The following is a 19,480-nucleotide window of genomic DNA, read 5'->3' as shown; positions in this document are numbered from 1 at the left end:
ACCTTTTGACCAACCAAAAGGGAGTTGTGGCCAGGGAGGGATTGGGTACGTGCCCAAGTCCAAGAACAAGAAGAAGAATGACAAGGCCAAACGACCTCCTCCTCTCAAGCAAAACTTTGTGAAGGAGGGTGAGGGTGCTACTAAGGAGAAGGAGAAGAACTCCATGATGGGTAGTGATGCCAAGAAGGGAAACGCTCCCCTTCCCAACAAAGCCGGCGACTTTAACCCTTCTTATGTGTTGTGCCGCGCTAGAGATGGGCATGTTTATGCCAAATTTGTTGGTTCTCCTTATGAGTACATTGAATGGTCTATTTGGGTTCCTAAGACCCTTGTTACTAACATCAAAGGACCCATTACAAATGGGTACCTAGAACCAAGCATTGATCTCTTGTAGGTGTTTGCTGCTGGTGGGGGGTCATGGTTGCTTGATAGTGGAGCTACTAATCATATGACCGGAAGCAAGGACTTGGTGGTGGACGTGCAAAAGATTCCATCCATGCCTACCAATGTTGAGTGGGGTGATGCCTCGTCTTCTAAGGTATTGGGACTCGGCAAAGTTGTCATTTCTCATGATCTTACGATCGAGAAGGTCATGCTTGTTGAGTCCCTTGCATACAATTTACTTTCCGTTTGTCAACTAGCACTCATGGGCTTTGCCACTTTCTTTGATATTGATTATGTGGCCCTCTTGTGGAGCAAGACTCTTAAAGTAGCCTTTGTTGGGCATGTTGAGAACGGTCTCTATGTGATTAACTTTTCGGAGCGACCCACTAAGACCGCGACATGCCTAATGGCTAAAGTTGACGTGGGATGGCTTTGGCATCGCCGTCTTGCCCACGTCAATATGAGATCCTTGCAAAGTCTTCTCAAGGGGGACCATGTCCGTGGACTAACAAATATTAGTTTTGCCAAAAATCGTGCTTGCAGTGCTTGCATCGAAGGAAAGCTACATGAGAAGGCTCACCCTCCCACGACTATCATCTACTCGAAGAGGCCTTTGGAGCTCCTTCATTTGGATCTTTTTGGACCTCCATCCTTTGATAGTCTTGGGGGTAGAAAGTATTGCTTGGTGATCGTAGATGACTATTCAAGATACACTTGGGTATATTTCTTCAAGAGGAAGAGCGAGACCCAACAAACCGTCATCGACTTTGCAAATGAAGCTCAACGACAACACATTGCAAAGATCTTGACAATAAGAAGTGACAACGGCTCCGAGTTCAAAAACTACACCTTGGACGAGTTTTTGAGTGATGAGGGAATCAAGCATCAATATTCTGCACCTTACACCCCTCAACAAAATGGTGTAGCAAAGAGGAAGAACCGGACGTTGATGGATGCGGCAAGGACCATGATGGCGGAGTTCAAGTCTCCCTACAACTTTTGGGCCGAAGCCATCAACACCGCGTGCCATGCATCTAATCGGCTCTACCTCCGCAAAGGCTTGAACAAGACTCCATATGAGATACTCACCAGTAACAAGCCCAACCTCAAGTACTTCCGGGTGTTCGGGTGTAAGTGTTTCATTCTCAAGAAAGGTGTCCGTTTGTCTAAATTTGAGGCTAGAGCTTATGAGGGCATATTTGTTGGTTATGCTACAAACTCCCATGCTTACCATGTTCTCAATTAGTCCACGGGACTTATTGAGGAAACGTGTAACGTGGAGTTTGATGAGAATAACGGCCCCCAAGTGGAGCAAAGTGGTACTTGTGATGTAGGTGATGAAATTCCTCCCCAAGCCATAAGAAGAATTGGTGTTGGTCTTATCCTACCCATTGAGGAACCCCTTGTGGCCGAAGGAGAAGGACAATGTTCTACTCAAGTGGAACCTTCACCAACCCAAGACCCACACGCTTACAAAGAACAAAGTGAGGGCCCTCAACCTCAAGAACAAGACCAAGGTCAAGATCAATCTCAAGATGGTGTTGTAACATCAAGTTATGCCCAAGGTCAAGCTCCCTCCTCTGAGCAAGTTCAAGATCAAGAGCTTCCACGAGATCAAGAACAAGCTCAAGACAACGCTCAAGATGATCAAGTGACCACTCCTCGTCTCACCCCCGAGGAGGAATTGGAGCGTCGTGCCGCCAATGTTGCTTCCAAGCTCTCCACCAAGGATCATCTCATGACAAATGTGCTTGGAAGTTTAAGAAAGGAGGTAAGCACTCGTAGACAATTAGCAAACTATTGTGAACATCACGTGTTTGTCTCTTGTGTTGAACCCCAAAAGATCTATGAGGCGCTTGAAGATCCGGATTGGCTCAATGCCATGCATGAAGAACTCAACAACTTCGAGTGCAACGAAGTGTGGAGATTGGTGCCAAGGCCAACGGGGAACCACAATGTCATTGGAACCAAGTGGATATTCAAGAACAAGCAAGATGCTCATGGGATTATCATTCGCAACAAGGTTCGTTTGGTAGCACAAGGCTACTCCCAAGTTGAGGGTATCGACTACGGTGAAATCTTTGCTCCCATTGCTCGTATTGAATCCATTCGCATGTTGATTGCATATGCTTCTCATCATAACTTTAAGTTACAACAAATGGATGTGAAGAGTGCTTTTCTTAATGGTCCTATTAATGAATTGGTTTATGTCAAGCAACCCCCCGGGTTCGAGGATCCCTACTTTCCCGATCACGTGTATCAACTCGATAAGGCACTCTATGGCCTTAAACAAGCCCCACGTGCATGGTATGACCACCTTACCGAGTTGTTACAAGACCGTGGTTTTGAAGTTGGGCTAATCGACCCCACTCTTTTTACCAAGAAGGTCAAAGGGGAGTTGTTTGTGTGCCAATTATATGTTGATGATATTATCTTTGGTTCACCTAACAAAGCTTTCAATGAGGAATTTTCCGCTCTCATGACCTCAAAGTTCGAGATGTCTTCCATGGGAGAGTTGAAGTTCTTTCTCGGGTTCGAAGTGAAGCAAAGGAGAGAAGGAACCTTCATCAACCAAGCCAAATACACTCAAGACATGCTCAAGAGATTCAAGCTAAGTGATGTCAAGCTGGCTTCCACTCCCATGCCCACCAAGTGCCAACTTGACATTGATCCCAATGGTAAAGCGGTGGATCAAAAGGTATATCGTTCCATGATTGGCTCCTTGCTTTACCTTTGTGCATCTAGACTGGATATCATGTTGAGTGTGGGAATTTGTGCATGGTTTCAAGACGCACCTAAGGAAAGTCACTTTGTGGCGGTCAAGCTAATCTTTCGATATTTGGCTCATACCCCAAACTTTGGCCTTTGGTACCCAACAGGAGCAAACTTTAAGCTTGTAGGTTATTCGGACTCGGATTGGGCGGGAGACAAAGTGGAGAGGAAGTCCACTTCCGGAGGGTGCCAATTTCTTGGTTGCTCTTTGGTGAGTTGGTCTTCCAAGAAGCAAAGTTGTGTGTCTCTCTCGTCCACGGAAGCGGAATATGTGGCCGCCGGTAGTTGTTGTGCACAACTTTTATGCATGAGGCAAACTTTAAAGGATTACGGTGTCACTTGTGACAAAGTGCCTCTTTGGTGTGACAATGAAAGTGCCATCAAGATTTCTCTCAACCCAGTGCAACACTTCAAGACAAAACATATTGAGATTAGGTATCACTTCATCCGGGATCACATTAGGCGAGGGGAGATCGAGCTTAGCTATGTCACCACTCTTGATAACCTTGCAGATATTTTCACGAAGCCTTTGGATGAAGCAAGATTTCGTGAGTTAAGGCATGAGCTAAATATCATTGATTCGAGCAATGTGACTTGAACCCTTGCACACCCCACCTCACTCAACTTGTTGTCTAGTTTAGGTGTAGGCATGGACATAGGGGGAATGTTGTTCTCTAAATGAACTCCCCCCCCCCATAATGCATAAACTAACCAAACTCTTTCACATTAGCCTTTTTGGTACTTGTGCTTCAAAGATGAGTGTTGGTCATGGGCCCAAGGTTAAAATCTTCACGGCGCCATACCTCTGAACTCAAACATAGGTGGCCTCGGCCACCGCCCTCTCTTGGAGAGGTGTGCATCTTCTTTCTTTTTGTCGGTTTTGTGTGTGTGTGTTCTCGTTTTGTCTTGGTTTCTTCTCTTGTGTTCAGCCCGGTTTGGTCAGCCCTTTTTGCGGCAGAGTGGTACTACCGCTGCGTGAGCGGTACTATCGCTGACAAGCGTCAAGCGGTACTACCGCCCACCCCAGTGGTACTACCGCTGCGGGGCGGGTGACGGGGGTTATGTCGGGGCAGGGGGAGTTGTTTCTCCCCCATACCCATTCGCCCCCACTCGTCTTCCTCGTTGCTCCAGCAACCTCTAGCCGCAGGAGGGGCCCGGCCGGCCGCCGTTTTCGTGCCGTCCCTCTCCATTTCCTCCGGTGGAGTCGATCCCCACCACGTCCTCTAGCCATGGATGCCGGTATTGCCCCCGTTCACGTTCTCTCTTTTCCTAGATCTTGCATCTAGTTTTTAGGGGCAATAGGCATTGTTCTTCTCGTCTTTTGGCTAAGGCGAGGCTTGAGTAGGATGGAGATGGCTTCTAGGCCCTGTGGATTGAAGTTTGGTAGGTTTATTTTTGAATTTGGCATCTCCGGTAGTGTCGGATCTGTCCACGGCAGTAGGGAACCGCCGTTCCCCATCTGGCGCAGTACTACCGCCCTCCTCGAGCGGTACTACCGCGCAAGCGGTACTGCTGCTTATGGGCCGCGGTACTACCGTTCCCCATCTGGTGCGGTACTACCGCGCAATCTAGATGCCTGATTCCATCTTTTCTTACCAAGCTTTGATCCGTGTTGTGTTCTTTGGTGGCTTATGCTCTTTTCTTTCGTGTGTTTCTTCTGCTCGTGTGTTTGGTTCCAGGTGGTGATCATCCTGAGCAGCAAGCCCTCCGCGTCAACCCCGGTCGTGCCATGTCAAAGCGCTACAGCACTTCTGAGTCAGCCGCTGGTTCATCTAGTGCTCAATCGCCGCCAGCAGGCGCAACCTCAAGTGCTCCACCGCCACCTCAGCACTCGAAGAGATCTGCAAACAAGCCAAAGGGAAAGACTGTGACTGAGATGACTGCCAAGGAATTTTGGGCAAAGCGTCGCTGCAACCCCTATGAGGAAGACCAAGATCCCACTTTGGTTAACCGGCCATTCTAGAATCGCTTTCAGTTCTCCATCTTCTTTGATGTGATCAAGGCGAAGAAGAATCACTTTGTTGATGTCCGTTCCATCGACACCGATCCAATGGAAAAGGACCCTGAGTACTTTGGCGAAGTCCTTCAAATGTGCACTCAGTTGAACATTCTCAGAATCATGCAGTTCAACAAGGACTTTGATGCCGACATCATATGCCAATTCTATGCCACTGTCCACCTTGGAACTGATGCAGAAAGGACCTTGACTTGGATGACGAATGGCAAGTTGCTCACTGTCACATGGAAGGCCTTCATGGAGTTACTTGGGGTGGAAGATCATGGGCTTGAGCATCCAGTCGGCTTCCGTCCTCACCGCAATGTCACCTCCACTCACAAGCAAGCTCTCTGGCCCTACTGCTCTCATAAGGTTAACCCCAAGACAAAGAAGGTAACATATGAACTGTCTACCTATCTGGACATCCTTCACCGTGTCTTTCGCGAGACTCTTTTCCCGTGCATTGGGAATCTGGATATGGTCCACTCATATCTTGTGGACATGCTTCTCTTCTGCCAGCATGAGAAGGAAGAAACCACTGGAGAGACCCTGGACATTTCTCATGTTATCTGGTCTGAGCTTTTGTCTGCCATTTCTGAGCGCAAGTGCCCGACCTATGGCCCTTTCATCATGCTGCTCATTGAGAAGGCCTGGGCACATCACTATCCCAAGGCTGTGCTGGAAACTGGAGAGTTGATTTCTCATGATATCAAACATCTGCGGAAGAAGGATAACTGGGGCACCCAGGCCCCTCGTTCTGATGCTCCACCTTCTGAGGCTGACATGGAGTCCGAGGATGATGTTGAGGCCGACAAGGATGAGGACTATGAGCCCTCCGGTGTGGAGCCCTCATGGGCTAAGAGGATTAAGCGCAAGATGAAGAAGCTCTTCTGCATGGAATCTCATGGCCAGTACATGTCTCATGTCTCTGAGAAGAAGGCCCGTAGACGTCACAAGGAGCTCATGCACCAGTTGGGTGCCACTGTTAACAGCGGGTCTGAGGAGAGGATCACTGACGAGGAGGAGTGGGTTCAGCAGCACTGCCCATGGACCGATTCAGACGTCGAGCAGTTTCCGACCGACAACGGAGGTGCAGACGATCATGCTGAGATGTGATGTTCGGGATCCTCAGCTTTCTATCACCTGGAGCCGTAGCAATGCTCTTTGCCCTTTTGGTGTCTCTCTGCCAAAGGGGGAGAGAGTTTAGGGATTTGTGTTGTTGCCGTGTTGCGAGTGTGTCTTTGTGGTTTGTGGTGTCTTGTGTTTTCTTGTCGTTTTGCTTGGTTTGGTTTGGTGCCAGTGGGACCTAAGTTCTAGACATATGGTGTGAGACATAAGCTACCTTATCTTTTCCTTTATTATCTATGTCTATTCAGTACTGTATTATCTTATGAGTTGCATGCTTATCCTGTTTTATACCCTGCTATCATGTATCTTGTGCTTAGATTTTTTTTGGACTATAAAATATAGGGGGAGTGTTGATCCTAATGTGTGTGTCTTGCATTCCAAAGGCACTACTAACTAGGTTCACACATTCAGGGGGAGCCCGTCTATATTTTGTAGTTCTAAGTATCCTTACTTTTATGTCTTTTCCCTGTGCAAATCCCTGGTTGTCATCAATCCACCAAAAAGGGGGAGATTGTTAAGGCATATCTCTCTCGATGTAGTTTTGGTGATTGATGACAACATATTTGCGGACTAACCATGTGCTTTGAGCATTTCAGAGATTCATCCTTTGGCTCGAGACGATTTCTTTCCCCTGAGAGTGTTTTTTCAAGATGGTGTAGCTCTTTCGTTTCTTGTTGGTGGACTAGTTCCGTAGGAGTCACCGTACTATCAAGAGGGGGTCCGCTTTGGTAAGGGTAGGGTGGAATCATCACGTACACTTTCGTTTCACACTCTATGGGCCTTCACGCGTCATTGGAGGTTTGATTCTCTACTGTTTGGGCAGTCTTTGGCCCCAGCGGTAGTACCGCGATGCCCAACGGTAGTACCGCTTGAGGGTCCTTAGCGGCAGTACCGCTGCGGTACCGGGCCACTACCGCCTCGACTCGAGGGGGGCACTTCTCATGTTGGGTTGAGCGGCACTTGCAGCGGTAGTAGGTGCGGTAGTACCGCTCGAGAGCGGTAGTACCGCCCTGCCACCGCGGCAGTACCGCGCTGGGCCTGTCCGGCAGTACCGCACTGGGTCAGTCCCTCCTCTATCTTCAAGCCCTCTCTGGCTGGGCGGTAGTACCGTAAGGGGGAGCGGTAGTACCGCTGGGTCCAGCGGTAGTATCACTGCCCCCTGCGGTAGTACCGCCCTCTGCGGGGCTGTTTAGTGGGGTAACAGTTGGATTGTTACCCCCACTATAAAAGGGGGTCCCCTTCTTCTTCGTTGACTCACCTCTTCCCCCAAAAGCTCCATTATTGCTCCAAGCTCCATTTTTGCCCGATCTCTCTCCCTAGCCAACCAAACTTGTTGATTTGCTCGGGAGTAGTTGTGAAGGCCCCGATCTACACTTTCACCAAGAGATATTTGATTCCCCCACTAATCCCTAGCGGATCTTGTTACTCTTGGGTGTTTGAGCACCCTAGACGGTTGAGGTCACCACGGAACCATAGTCCATTGTGGTGAAGCTTTGTGGTGTTGTTGGGAGCCTCCGATTGAGTTGTGGAGTTTGCCCCAACCTTGTTTGTAAAGGTCCGGTCGCCGCCTCCAAGGGCACCAGTAGTGGAATCACGGCATCTCGCATTGTGTGAGGGCGTGAGGAGAATACGGTGGCCCTAGTGGCTTCTTGGGGAGCATTGTGCCTCCACACTGCTCTAACGGAGACGTACTTCCCCTCAAAAGGAAGGAACTTCGGTAACACATCCTCGTCTTCACCAGGTCCACTCTTGGTTATCTCTTACCTTTACTTGTGCAAGCTTATTAGTGTTACTTCTCTTGCTTGCTTGTATGTTCGTTGTTGTTGCATCATATAGGTTGCTCACCTAGTTGCACATCTAGATAACCTACTTTGATGCAAAGTTTTAATTTGGTAAAGAAAAACTAAAAATTGTTAGTTTCCTATTCACCCCCCCCCTCTAGTCAACCATATCGATCCTTTCAGCAGGCGCATGGCAGTGGTGCCTGGCAGCACGCTCGACCAGAGACCGACAACTGCGTACGAAACTCCAGTTTCTGCCTCTCTTAAACTGTGTGTAAGATTCAAGCCACTGTTCTTTCATATGGTGATGATGTTGCTAATGTTCTACATGTTCCTTTGGCATTCCAATGTTGAGTATTGCACTATCTGCACTAACTGAGTTACATTAGTCTTGCAATTTTTAGTTTGGTTCGTTAGCTGAGCATGGTTGAATGGTTACATCAGAGTATATATAAATTCATTGGAATTGGAAACCATACAATTTATTCTTCGAATCTTTGATCAAATTCATCAGAATTCGATCGCAAAAGAAAGGAGCAGGCACATACTACGGGATAACATGTCAAATAGTAAGATAAAATCATATTCACAATGCCAGGCAGTTATTGGCTCCATATAATATTTCTTATGTATCAAAAAGCACCAAACTTAGTTGGTGACACATTGAAAGATGTGGTAGTGCTATTACCAGTTTGCTCAAGAATGCTTCCTGCACACCTGACGGTAATGCATGTTCTGGTCATGAGATCTGCCCTTTTCGTGACACCAGAATGGCCCATCATACGGTGTCCTTGTCACTGGTTCAGTTAATTTGTTAGGGTACAAGCTATTTACTACCAAACATCTTAATATTTGTTACCACACAAATTGCTTGAAGTTAAGAGTGTAGACTCCAGAATGAAATAGGTTTAATTGGAATACTCCTTAAAGTATATATAACCAGTTTAGGTTGATCTTATTACTACTATTTGTTTTCCTGAGATGTGAACTACTGTGACTAGAAAAACTGTTCTAATTTTCTTTTGAATACATAAGCTGCATCCTTTCCCATCTGAATAATAGGGGACTAATGCGAATAGGTCATGGAAAATCTACTTTTTCTTATGTTCTGGGTGACCTTCCGACAAAAATATTGTTTGAATTAGGTCATAGAACTCATTGGAAAGATAACTGGTGCTAATTATGGTCACTTTCAGGTAGCAAACCCTTTTAAGTTGTCGGAGATGGTAGTGACAAAAATAGTTATGCAATTTTTTTAAATGATTGTGTAGATACATCCTGTTCTTCAAAATATATGTGCAGTTTATATGTTTGATGCATAATAAGAACATAACAAAAAGTAATTCAGATATTTCAAACAGTTTCCTTACTTTTTAAAGGTATTTGAATACATGTCAAGGAAACAAACAAGCATTGACCTAAAAATTCAATCATCTATAATTTAAGCTAAATGTTTTTGTCCTTCCGGCATTCCTCGTTTTTTATGGATCAAGTTGAAAGGAAGAGAGCCAACTAAACTCTAGATATGTTTTTGTCCCTTCTTATTCCAAACGCAGATTGTCCAAGCAATTGAGAAGGCTATACTGGATCTTGATTTTCTTCATTTGTTCGATCTTGGTACTGCTTTATGATGAAAAAAATTCAACACTTTTCATCATCAAGATAGACAGGCGTACCATCCAGCCATAGCCTCTCATGAGTAACCACTACTTGCATCTGGTTGTTTAGAAACATGGCAAAGGTAAATTAGATCTTGCTCCCTTCATTCCATAATGTAATTTGCATATCTTCCAATTCCTCGTAATTCCCTTCTTAGCCCTCAGAGAAAAGGAAAGTATCTCTCTCCCGATTGTTTGTATCTCTCTTTGTAGGAAAGCAAGGAAAGTATCTCTGTCCTGATTGCCTATATCTCTTCGTTTTCTTCCTAATTGATTTACTTGCCACTAATCAATGAATTAGTCAAGGGTATTTTCATCCTCAATTCTTGTAAATTCCATGCCTTGATCACCGTGCTTGAAAAAATACACCTTATATAAAGGAACGGAGGGAGTATGTCGTAAGGGTCTTAAAGGTACAAATGTTTCCTTCCAGGAAACATTCCATGTGTCTTAAGTGTAACGGGGGAGTAATTAGACCAATTTCCTTACAAATGTTTGAAGTGTACATGCACAAGAGTCTAAAAGAGCATCAAGAAAGCAAGAGGAGAGCATGCTTGTAGATCACCCTATCCGCACTTTCTTGTTCATTCCATTTTTTCATGTCAACTTGAGCATCACATCTGACCTCTGATTTTGAAAAATCATAAGCAACTATTTATGACATTATTTATTATGCATTTGGCGATCAATTTTAGGTCTGTGCAATCAAGAGCATTAAATATGCATTTATTAAATTTAAGAAAATATAATGGTGTCCACTTGCTCTATTTACTCTCCTATAATATATTGAGCTTTTTCCTCTGTAGATGGTGTGTGTACTTCATTGGTTTAGCTTGGACTTCCATTTTGCTCTATACTTATAGATTGATTTTGGTAGTTCTTATGATACATGTGTCATTGTGCTGATAAAATGCTTACCCCAGCATGTAGAAGTCAATCCATATGCATATCCAACACTAGAAATTGTGCTAGAAGCAAATTCATATGAGTTGTTCTGGTGCTCTGTTGGGTTTGTTTGGATGTGTGGAATGGATGTGTGATGTAGAAACCTGTTTCACTATAGTATCTATGAAACTTACTACTTATGATGTTTTTTTCCTTGCTGACTTACTCTTTGTTTGGTATTTTTGTTTGCAGATTTACGTCACCCATTTTTGCAACATGTGATGCACTTCAACATGCTACGATCTTTGATTTCCATTTTAGGACCTAAGTGATTCAAGAGTAGTAGTATATCATGCAATCTCCCTGTGAGTGTTAGTTCCTTGGTGAATCTTGCGTATATTTTACAAAATAAGTGCATACTACTTAAACAACATTCTTCATAGGCCATGTCATTCTCTGCCTGATTGTTTGATCAATTTATTAATGCCTTGATGGGTTCTGGTTCTGCACTAAAGTTGCACAGCGTCGCTCAATGTTGTCTTCGAATGATATCCAAAAACACGAGCTTGACAAATACATTGATGTTTCTCTGGGTGCTATTTAATGAGCTTGTAATGTGTTTTTATTGAATTGATATCAAGTCCAGATATGTATTGCACTTCTAATATTGTTATTATCATATAATTATTATTTGTGATTTTAATATTTTGATAATTATTTGATAGTAGTCTAGACGTGCGTTGCACGTGCAAGCTTACTAGTCAAGCTAAGATATACTTGTCTAAAAAAAGCTAAGATATACTTGTGTCCCAAAAGAAAAAGAAATCTAAGGCATAGTTTTTGCTCCAAAAAAAAGCTGAAATATAGTCACTCCCACAGATTTTTTTTTCCTTTTTGTGAATAGTCACTCCCACAGCATAACTCACTGGGAAATATAGAAGGCCGGGCTAGTGCCTTAGTTGAGATTGGGCCTTTGGCGAGATAGGCGGCTGGTATAGGCTTTTTTTATCAGGTACAGGCATTTTTTTTAAAACAATTTAGGATTTCAAAAAAGTATCAAATTTATGGAGATCGTGGATTTCTATTTTTTCAGAAAATCATAAAATGCTTGCGGATTAAAAAATGTTCATGATTTTTATAAAAATGTTCACATATTTTAGAAATCTTTACGATTTTGAAATAAATTGGGAAATAAAAAAGAATCCAGAGGAAATCGCAATCCAATTACCGTGAGAGCGAATTAACAGAGTCAGTTCAACTAAATGGTCAAAATTAGAGTAAAGGAAGGTAACGAAATACTTCATTAACAATAATGATTTGAAAGTGTCATCATGTTTTCAAAAAATGTTTGTGAATTTGGAAAAATATTCATGAATTGCAAAAAAATATTGATTCAAAAAGTATCCGTGCTTTAAAAAATGTTCATCAAAACTATAAGAATATTTGTGAATATAAAAAATATCCCAATTGCAATAATTATTCGTCGATTCAAAAAAATGTTCACTGATTCAATTCACGGTTTTCACAAAAATAAATTCGCCAATTAAAATTTCTTCATGACTTACAAAAATTCAAAAAATTGTAAACAATATTCATGAATTTTAAAAATTCACGAGTTTGTAAAAAATGTTCACGAATTTGATGAGTATTCATGAGTTCATAGAATGACTAACTAATTTAGAAAATGCTCATGATTTAAAAAAATGTTCAAATTTTTAAAGATGTAAAAATAAGGAAAACGAAATATAAAAAGGAAAAGGGAACTTGAAATGAGAAGAAAAAGTAAAAAGAACGAAAATAAAAAAACATAAATGTAAAAGCAAAAAAAACACGGCAAAAAAGAAAAACCTGGTTTGTAAATATTCTAGAACATTCCTGAAACCGAAAATAGCTAATGGACCTTTACTTTCGTAGCAGCAGCGCGGGTCGCTAACTAGCGACCTATGTGTCAAATAGGATTCCCCGTTTATTTGTCCGGCGCAGGTTGAATACGGCGGAGCCAGCTAAAGTTCAAACAAGGCGTTCTTGTACAGGTATTGTTATTATTTTGTGCTAAATAAAACTAGTGGTATTCCTTTCTATACATATCATTTGACGCTGCTTTAGGCGAATCAACTTGTGGTTGAGTTGGTTAGGTGGACAGTGATATCCCTAACCCACCAGGGTTCAAATTCTGATGCTCGCATTATTCTTGGATTTATTTCAGGATTTCCGGCGATGCGCTTTAAGTGGGAGGAGACGTTTCCGTCGATGACGAGGCGTCTACGGTGACTTCGTAAATCTTAAGATGAGTGTCTGTACTGATGTAAAAAAAGAGTTGACGCTGCTTTAGTACAGTTTTAGTTTTATTTTCTTTCGAAAAGAGAGCACCGGCCGATTAGCATACTGCGGCGCGCATACACGGAGGGGACAAATCAGGGCGATCACGACACCTCTGCACACCAGCACGAGAACGCACCTGCCCCACAGCAGCGCTGCCACGAGCGCACGCGGCGGCACATGCGACCCCTTCGAAATCATAGCCGGAACCGGCGACGCAGCAGCCTTTCTTTTTCCGGTTGTCCACGCCGCGTCGTCCCGTGTTTCGTGGTGGCCCTAGTGGGCACGAAGGAACGAAGCAGGGACCGCGTGCGGTGCGCGCCGTACGAGATATCGATGAGATCCGCACGGCGGCGCTCGGGTTTTGCTGGGAGGACGGGAACCGTGGCTGGGAAGACGGCGTGGGCGCACGGTCGTCGCTGCACTTTTCCCGTTGGATGTCTCTCGAGCGTGTCCCCCGCGTCCATGGATTGCCATCCACGTGCAGTCGTACGTGCTCACTGTAGTACGGAGCAGAGAGATCTACGTAGTAGTTTGTGTTCGCTCTTTTTGCAGGAGTAGTTAACTTGTGGTCTTCTACGTCAAGGCAAGCAGAGACGACGAAGCTGTTATGATATGATAAGTTTTACTTATACTATCAAGGGGAGGTAGGGGAGGCGCGCCACGCGGCCCACCCGACGGCCGCTCGCCTGCGCCGTTCCTCCCGCCGCTGCACTGCTGCCCCTACACTGCTCCTCCTTCTCCTCTCTCTGCCTTGAATCTCCGCTGCTCCGCCGCCTCGATTTGTGCCACTGCCGTCCCGATTCACCACCCCCGTCGCCCCTCCGACGCTCCTCCGTCGCTCCCATGCACAGCCGCCGACGCCCCGAATCGCACCACGCTGCTGCCGTTCCCACTGTCGCCGCCCCAATTCGGCGGCCGCCCACTAGTTTTTACATTTTCATGGATGCATATATACCTAGGAGCCATTGCCAATTTCTAATTTTGCATCATCTATTGTAGTTGCTTTTTTACATCTCCAATATACATCATTTGTTGGAGTCAGTGGCGAATCTAGAAAAAAATGAAGGGCAGGCTGGGCTGCCTGGGTCATGCAAATATGTGTTGGATTGGGTCTGCAAGTAGTTGGGCTGGGCCTTAAAACTAGTAGTAGAAACAAATTTTACAGTGCTAGAGGGGGGGCTTGAGCCTGTTAAAGCCCCCCAGTAGAATCGCCCTTGGTTGGAGTTGCCTTTTTTTAGATGTAAAAAGCATTTTTGTAAAGATGTAAAATTTTACATCTCCTATTTTATAGCTCCAACTTTGCATCTTCTATTGGATATAACCATGTTTCTTTACTCTTCAGCACGAGTTACGAAATGGACACATCGTCGCCGCATGGCTTCATCCCAACCAAAGCTGAATGGGGCCTTCTGTGAAGAATCGAAATGGCGTGTATTGGTTGCGATTGCAGTACTAACGAACGGAGATTAATAAACCCTCGCTCATCGATCATGGCAAGGGTTGGCTTGTGCTCGTGCTGGCCACACTTGATGAACATCTCTACGCAGTAACGGTTGAAGATGATGACCAACATCCTGGTTCAGGACTTTGAAGGTCAAGATGTAGCCGATCAGCATTCAGCAACGACTGAGAGCAATGCCAAAGCCTAGCCACCCTTGATTCATGACAACCCTTTCATTGACATCCTTGAGCCTCATCATCCAATTGCATCCAATGTTCATCTTCAAAACAATGATCCTTGAAACAGTGTTCATGTACAGATGAGAAACAAATCCATTGAAGTGGGTTAGAGGAACTTCCTTGTAGAAGTGGTCAACCTTCGTTGGCCTCCCGTTTTGCTTCTTGGAGGCGTTGCCTTCTCCTGCATCATTTAAGTAGCTGCCCTCAACAACATTACGAAGGGTCAACTTGCCGGTAGAGCACCGCAAAGAAAAGAGCAAAATTAGAACCTATCATACTACCTTCAGATCTACTCTAATCTACCACATGCTCACAGATCTAATCTGGAAGAAGTACGGTTTGATATTACTTACAACCATCGGAGAAACGGGGACGATGCAGGAAGCAACTCAGATAAGACAAGGAAGAAGGATTGTGGCTGCCGTCCACCGCCGACCGAAGATGACTTTACGTACTGGGTCATCGGTGAAGAAGCTTCTCGGGACGAAGAGCTCAAAGGGAGGGGGTGGGGGATGGTGGCGCGGGTTGGGGCAGTGAGCAAATGGGGTAAATAGGTGAGATATCGATGGGAGGTGATCAAATTACTCCCGCCATTTTTTGTTCATACAAGCTCGACGCCACGTTCCCCCTCCGTGCACAGACTAAGTCTGGCTCTAAGGAAACCGACAAATCGAGCATTCCTCCGGAGACAGGCTGAGCACCGCTTTGAGGTTCGTGCAGGCATGTTTCTCCAAGCGGCCCAAGCATCATGTTTCATGATATACTTGACACTTTTTCTAAACCTTATAGTATTGACGCGAAAGTTTGATCCATGAAAAGCAATAATTATTTTACTTGCATATTTTGATGCTATTTGCTACGTATCAACTATAGACTATTGTTTTGCATCACTATCCTCTGTGATCATACACAATTACATCAGATTGCTTAGAATTCATGTTAGTGGCAGTCACAATCAAAATGTGTTTTGTTATCATCTACCTACTCGATGACGAGTAGGGATTAAAATGGGGATGTTCATCTCAAATCGCATCTAGAATTTTTGCTTGTTCCATGCCATGTCTATATTAAATTAGCATACTTTTGACACCTACTTAAATCATTTTTAATATTTTCCTGGATTAGCCTATTAAACAAGTATCCAATGTCAGTTGTTGTTTTCTGTTGTTTCTGGACTTTGCAAGAATAAATTTTATCAAAATCAAAAAAAATCCAGGAAAAAATCAACGTAAGTTTCCAGTCCAGAAGGTTCCAACAACGACCGACATAGCACGGGGTTCCACCCAGGCCCCACGCACCACCCCCACGTGCCCTAGGGGGAGCGTGCCCCTACCATGTGCCCCCGGGGACTTCGTTACATGCCTCTCGGTCCCCGTCCCTTTATATTCTTCCAAAACCCCTCAAGAATTTATCGCTAATTTTTCCACCGCCGCACATTTATTTCTTCACGATCCAATCTGGAGGCATTTCTGTTACTCCGCCGGAGGGGGAAATCATCGCGGTGTCCATCTTCTCAACTTGAAGGTCACTGTGATCGCTCGTGAGTAGTTTTCTTTGGACTATGGGTCCGTAGTAGTAGTAGCTAAATGGTTCTATGTCCCTCGTTTCTCGATACGAAGATAGCATGAGCTACCCTACATGATTGTGACCCACCCGATGTGATTTTCTGTGGTGTGTTTGTTGGGATATGATGAATTGTCACTTTATGATCAGATTTATTCATGAATCCTCTTGAGATCTATTTGATCCTTTTCCTGCATAATTCTTCTTCATATATGCTCTTATGTCTATTCTCTCTTTCTCTGGCAAAGTTCGGGGTTTGATCAATAGAGGGAGTTGTGTATGATAGTTGGGTTCAACAGTGCAAGTAAGCTACCGTAGTTACAGAAAGTGGAAAAGGCTTGCGTTGGTGGTGTTTCCGCCAGGGATAAAAAGATGCTTGCTTAGTTATCCTTTGAACACAAGGTGAAGACAATATATCATCTACTTCATGTCATCATACTTAATAAATGATCTTGTTTACTTAAAACTTTGAGATGTGTGCTAGATAACGATCTTAGGGTGGAGTATTAGTTATATGTGCAGTTGGATAACAGTCAATGGATTTATGGACGTGGGGCTCATATGTTAATTACATCATATATAATCATACTTATAAATATTGTAATTTAATCGCTGCCCAACTATAATTCGTTTACCACCTTATTGCTTATCTTTCTGAGAGAGGCCTCTAGTGCATCAATGGACTCCGGTCCTTTTTCTCCACTTAAGTTTTCAACCACAACCACCATTCTTTCAATTCCTTGTTTTTATTGCTTATTTCCATCAACTCTTTCCACACTTGTGTTTTCGTTCCTTTTGTAACTAGCAAAGGTAGTGAGATTGACAACCTCACTAGTCCTATTGGGGCATAAGGAGTTTCTTTTATGTGTGTAGGTACCAACTATTGATTGTAATCGTGTAGCTCTCATGGATTCGATAAACCTTGAGGTAACTTGGGAGAAATGTTGCTTACTGCAAATCCTTGCACCTGGGGCCCAACACCTTCCTAGTATAGAGGAAGCACCGGCCCACTCACATCCATTTTGGACCTCACCTCTACCAGCGATGGACAAGCCACAAACTCCAAAGAGAAAGAGTAGGACATGGGAGACGGCGGCGTCTCATCCCATGTGGGCCAGACTGTGTCCTATGTCTTATTATTCCTTGCTGGCGACTTGGGGCTTCACTTCCCGGGGCTCACGGCCGCTGAGTATGCCGTACATGGAACAATAAGGGCTTGGAAGACATATGCCGACGAAGATTTACATAAGTTAACTTATGTAGGATTTTGTTTAATGAAATATGTTGAGAATTTCATGAATGTGTTCCGGTTTAATTTAATGAAAACCATCTGGTTTATTAAAATCTCGTTTGAAATGTATGCGCACACAGTTGGATGGCTGGCTCTCGTATCACTGTCCGCGAACGGATAGCATGTCCGTTTTAGGGATCTATGTTGTAGATGCCCTAAGGTTACCATTTCACCTAGATCTATATCATACATTTTTTTGAGTTGTATCCTACATAAGTTAAATGTTATTTATTATAATAGATTCCGATTTTGTCAAGACTAGATGATACCCTCGCACGTTATTGTGGAAATGTTCTGCGATATAAGTGATATTTGGTTGTATGAAATATGAATATTGGAAGTAATAATATGAGAATCAAAAGTGAATATTTGATTGATTATTTTTTTATTGTATAATATAAATATCATAATATAATAAAAATTCCTAGTTTGGAGGTTAAGGCGGATTTTCCCCATGCATGTTGAATGGTGTTGTGGCATGCTTGCATGTTGAGTTATTATTTTTTTCGCGAATACGCAAGATGCGTATCATTCCATTGATAGGTAGAGAGCAAGAGTGTCAGGATTACACGGGTATCACTTTGAGTTATTATAGTAGACTCCGTTTTTTGTAAGACTAGATGATATCCCTGCATGTTGTTGTGGCAATGTTCTATAATATATCTTTCAATGACATTTGGTTGTAGGAAACATGAATATTTGTAGTGATAATATGAGAACTAAAACTGAAAATACATATTATTTACTGTGTTTGATTATTGTATAATATAAATATCATAATATAATAAAAATTCCAATGCATGTTTGTATGTTGAAGTGTCTTTTCTTATGTATGATTGCAGATTGAGGTGGAACCTTTCCCATTCATGTGGAATGCTGATGTGACATGCTTGCATGTTCAGAAAAATAAGTTAGTGGTGACTAGCTATTTAGATATAAAAGAATACCTGAGTCTAAGTAGAATATGAGTACAAGATTTAATGATTTGTATACTGGATTGTGTGGAAAGACTCTATCTAAGCGAAGAGGCAATTTGAACGTCTTCTTCATTAACTATGAGCCATGTAGATAAAATCTGATAACAAAGTGTAAGAAACAGTTTGAAGGTTGAAGAACCGTGAACCAAGATGATGTATGACTATTTTCTTGATCAACAAAATTATAAATATATACAACACTATGCTTCCAAGTTTTAAAAAACTCACATTCAATTAAGGTCTTCTATTAAAATTGGGTCACTCAATTTTGACCGGGTCAACAATTTCTCAAATCTCTCTCATTCAATTCTTTTATACTATACACTATGTTTTCTAATTTTTAAGGCCTCAAAATTAATTGAGGTCTTTAATTTAGAATTTGGTCACCCGATTTTGACCGGATCAACAATTTCTCAAGGAGCTCTCCCATTCAATTCTTCTAATTCCCTGTGTGCTCTAATTTTGAAGCTCGTTCATTCAATTCAGGTATTCAATTTTGGATTTGCTTTACGATTTTGACTGGGCCAACAAATTTTCAAATCAATCAGCAACAACTAGCCTATAAAAACCTATCAATCTCGTGCACCCTCCCAACACCTAGAAAAAAAGCGCCACTCTGTGATATTTTAGCACCAATATAGTACATGCAGCCACCGACGCAGAAATTTCCTCACATAAATATATGTTGGTTAGCGGATAACACAGAACCACACCACGAAAGGCCCATCAAATCACCTCATTACAAATAAAAATAAAACACACTCCATCATCTCCCCCACCTGCCAAACTAAATATTCCATTAGTAACAAAATATAAGGAGTATTAGTTTTTTGAAAAGTCAAATTTCTTTAACTTTGACCAAGTTCAGAGCAAAAAATATCAACATCCACAACATTAAACAAAAAAGTATTAAAATTCATTTCATGATGAATCTAATCATAATGGTTTGATATTATGGATTTTGATATATTTCTCCACAAATTTGATCAAACTTAAAAGGTTTAAATTTTCCAAAAAGTAATACACCTTATATTTTAAAATAG

The sequence above is a fragment of the Triticum urartu genome, chromosome 7 (assembly GCF_003073215.2).
Source record: "Triticum urartu cultivar G1812 chromosome 7, Tu2.1, whole genome shotgun sequence".
NCBI classification, from domain to species: Eukaryota; Viridiplantae; Streptophyta; class Magnoliopsida; order Poales; family Poaceae; genus Triticum; species Triticum urartu.
This window is presented reverse-complemented; position numbering follows the sequence as displayed.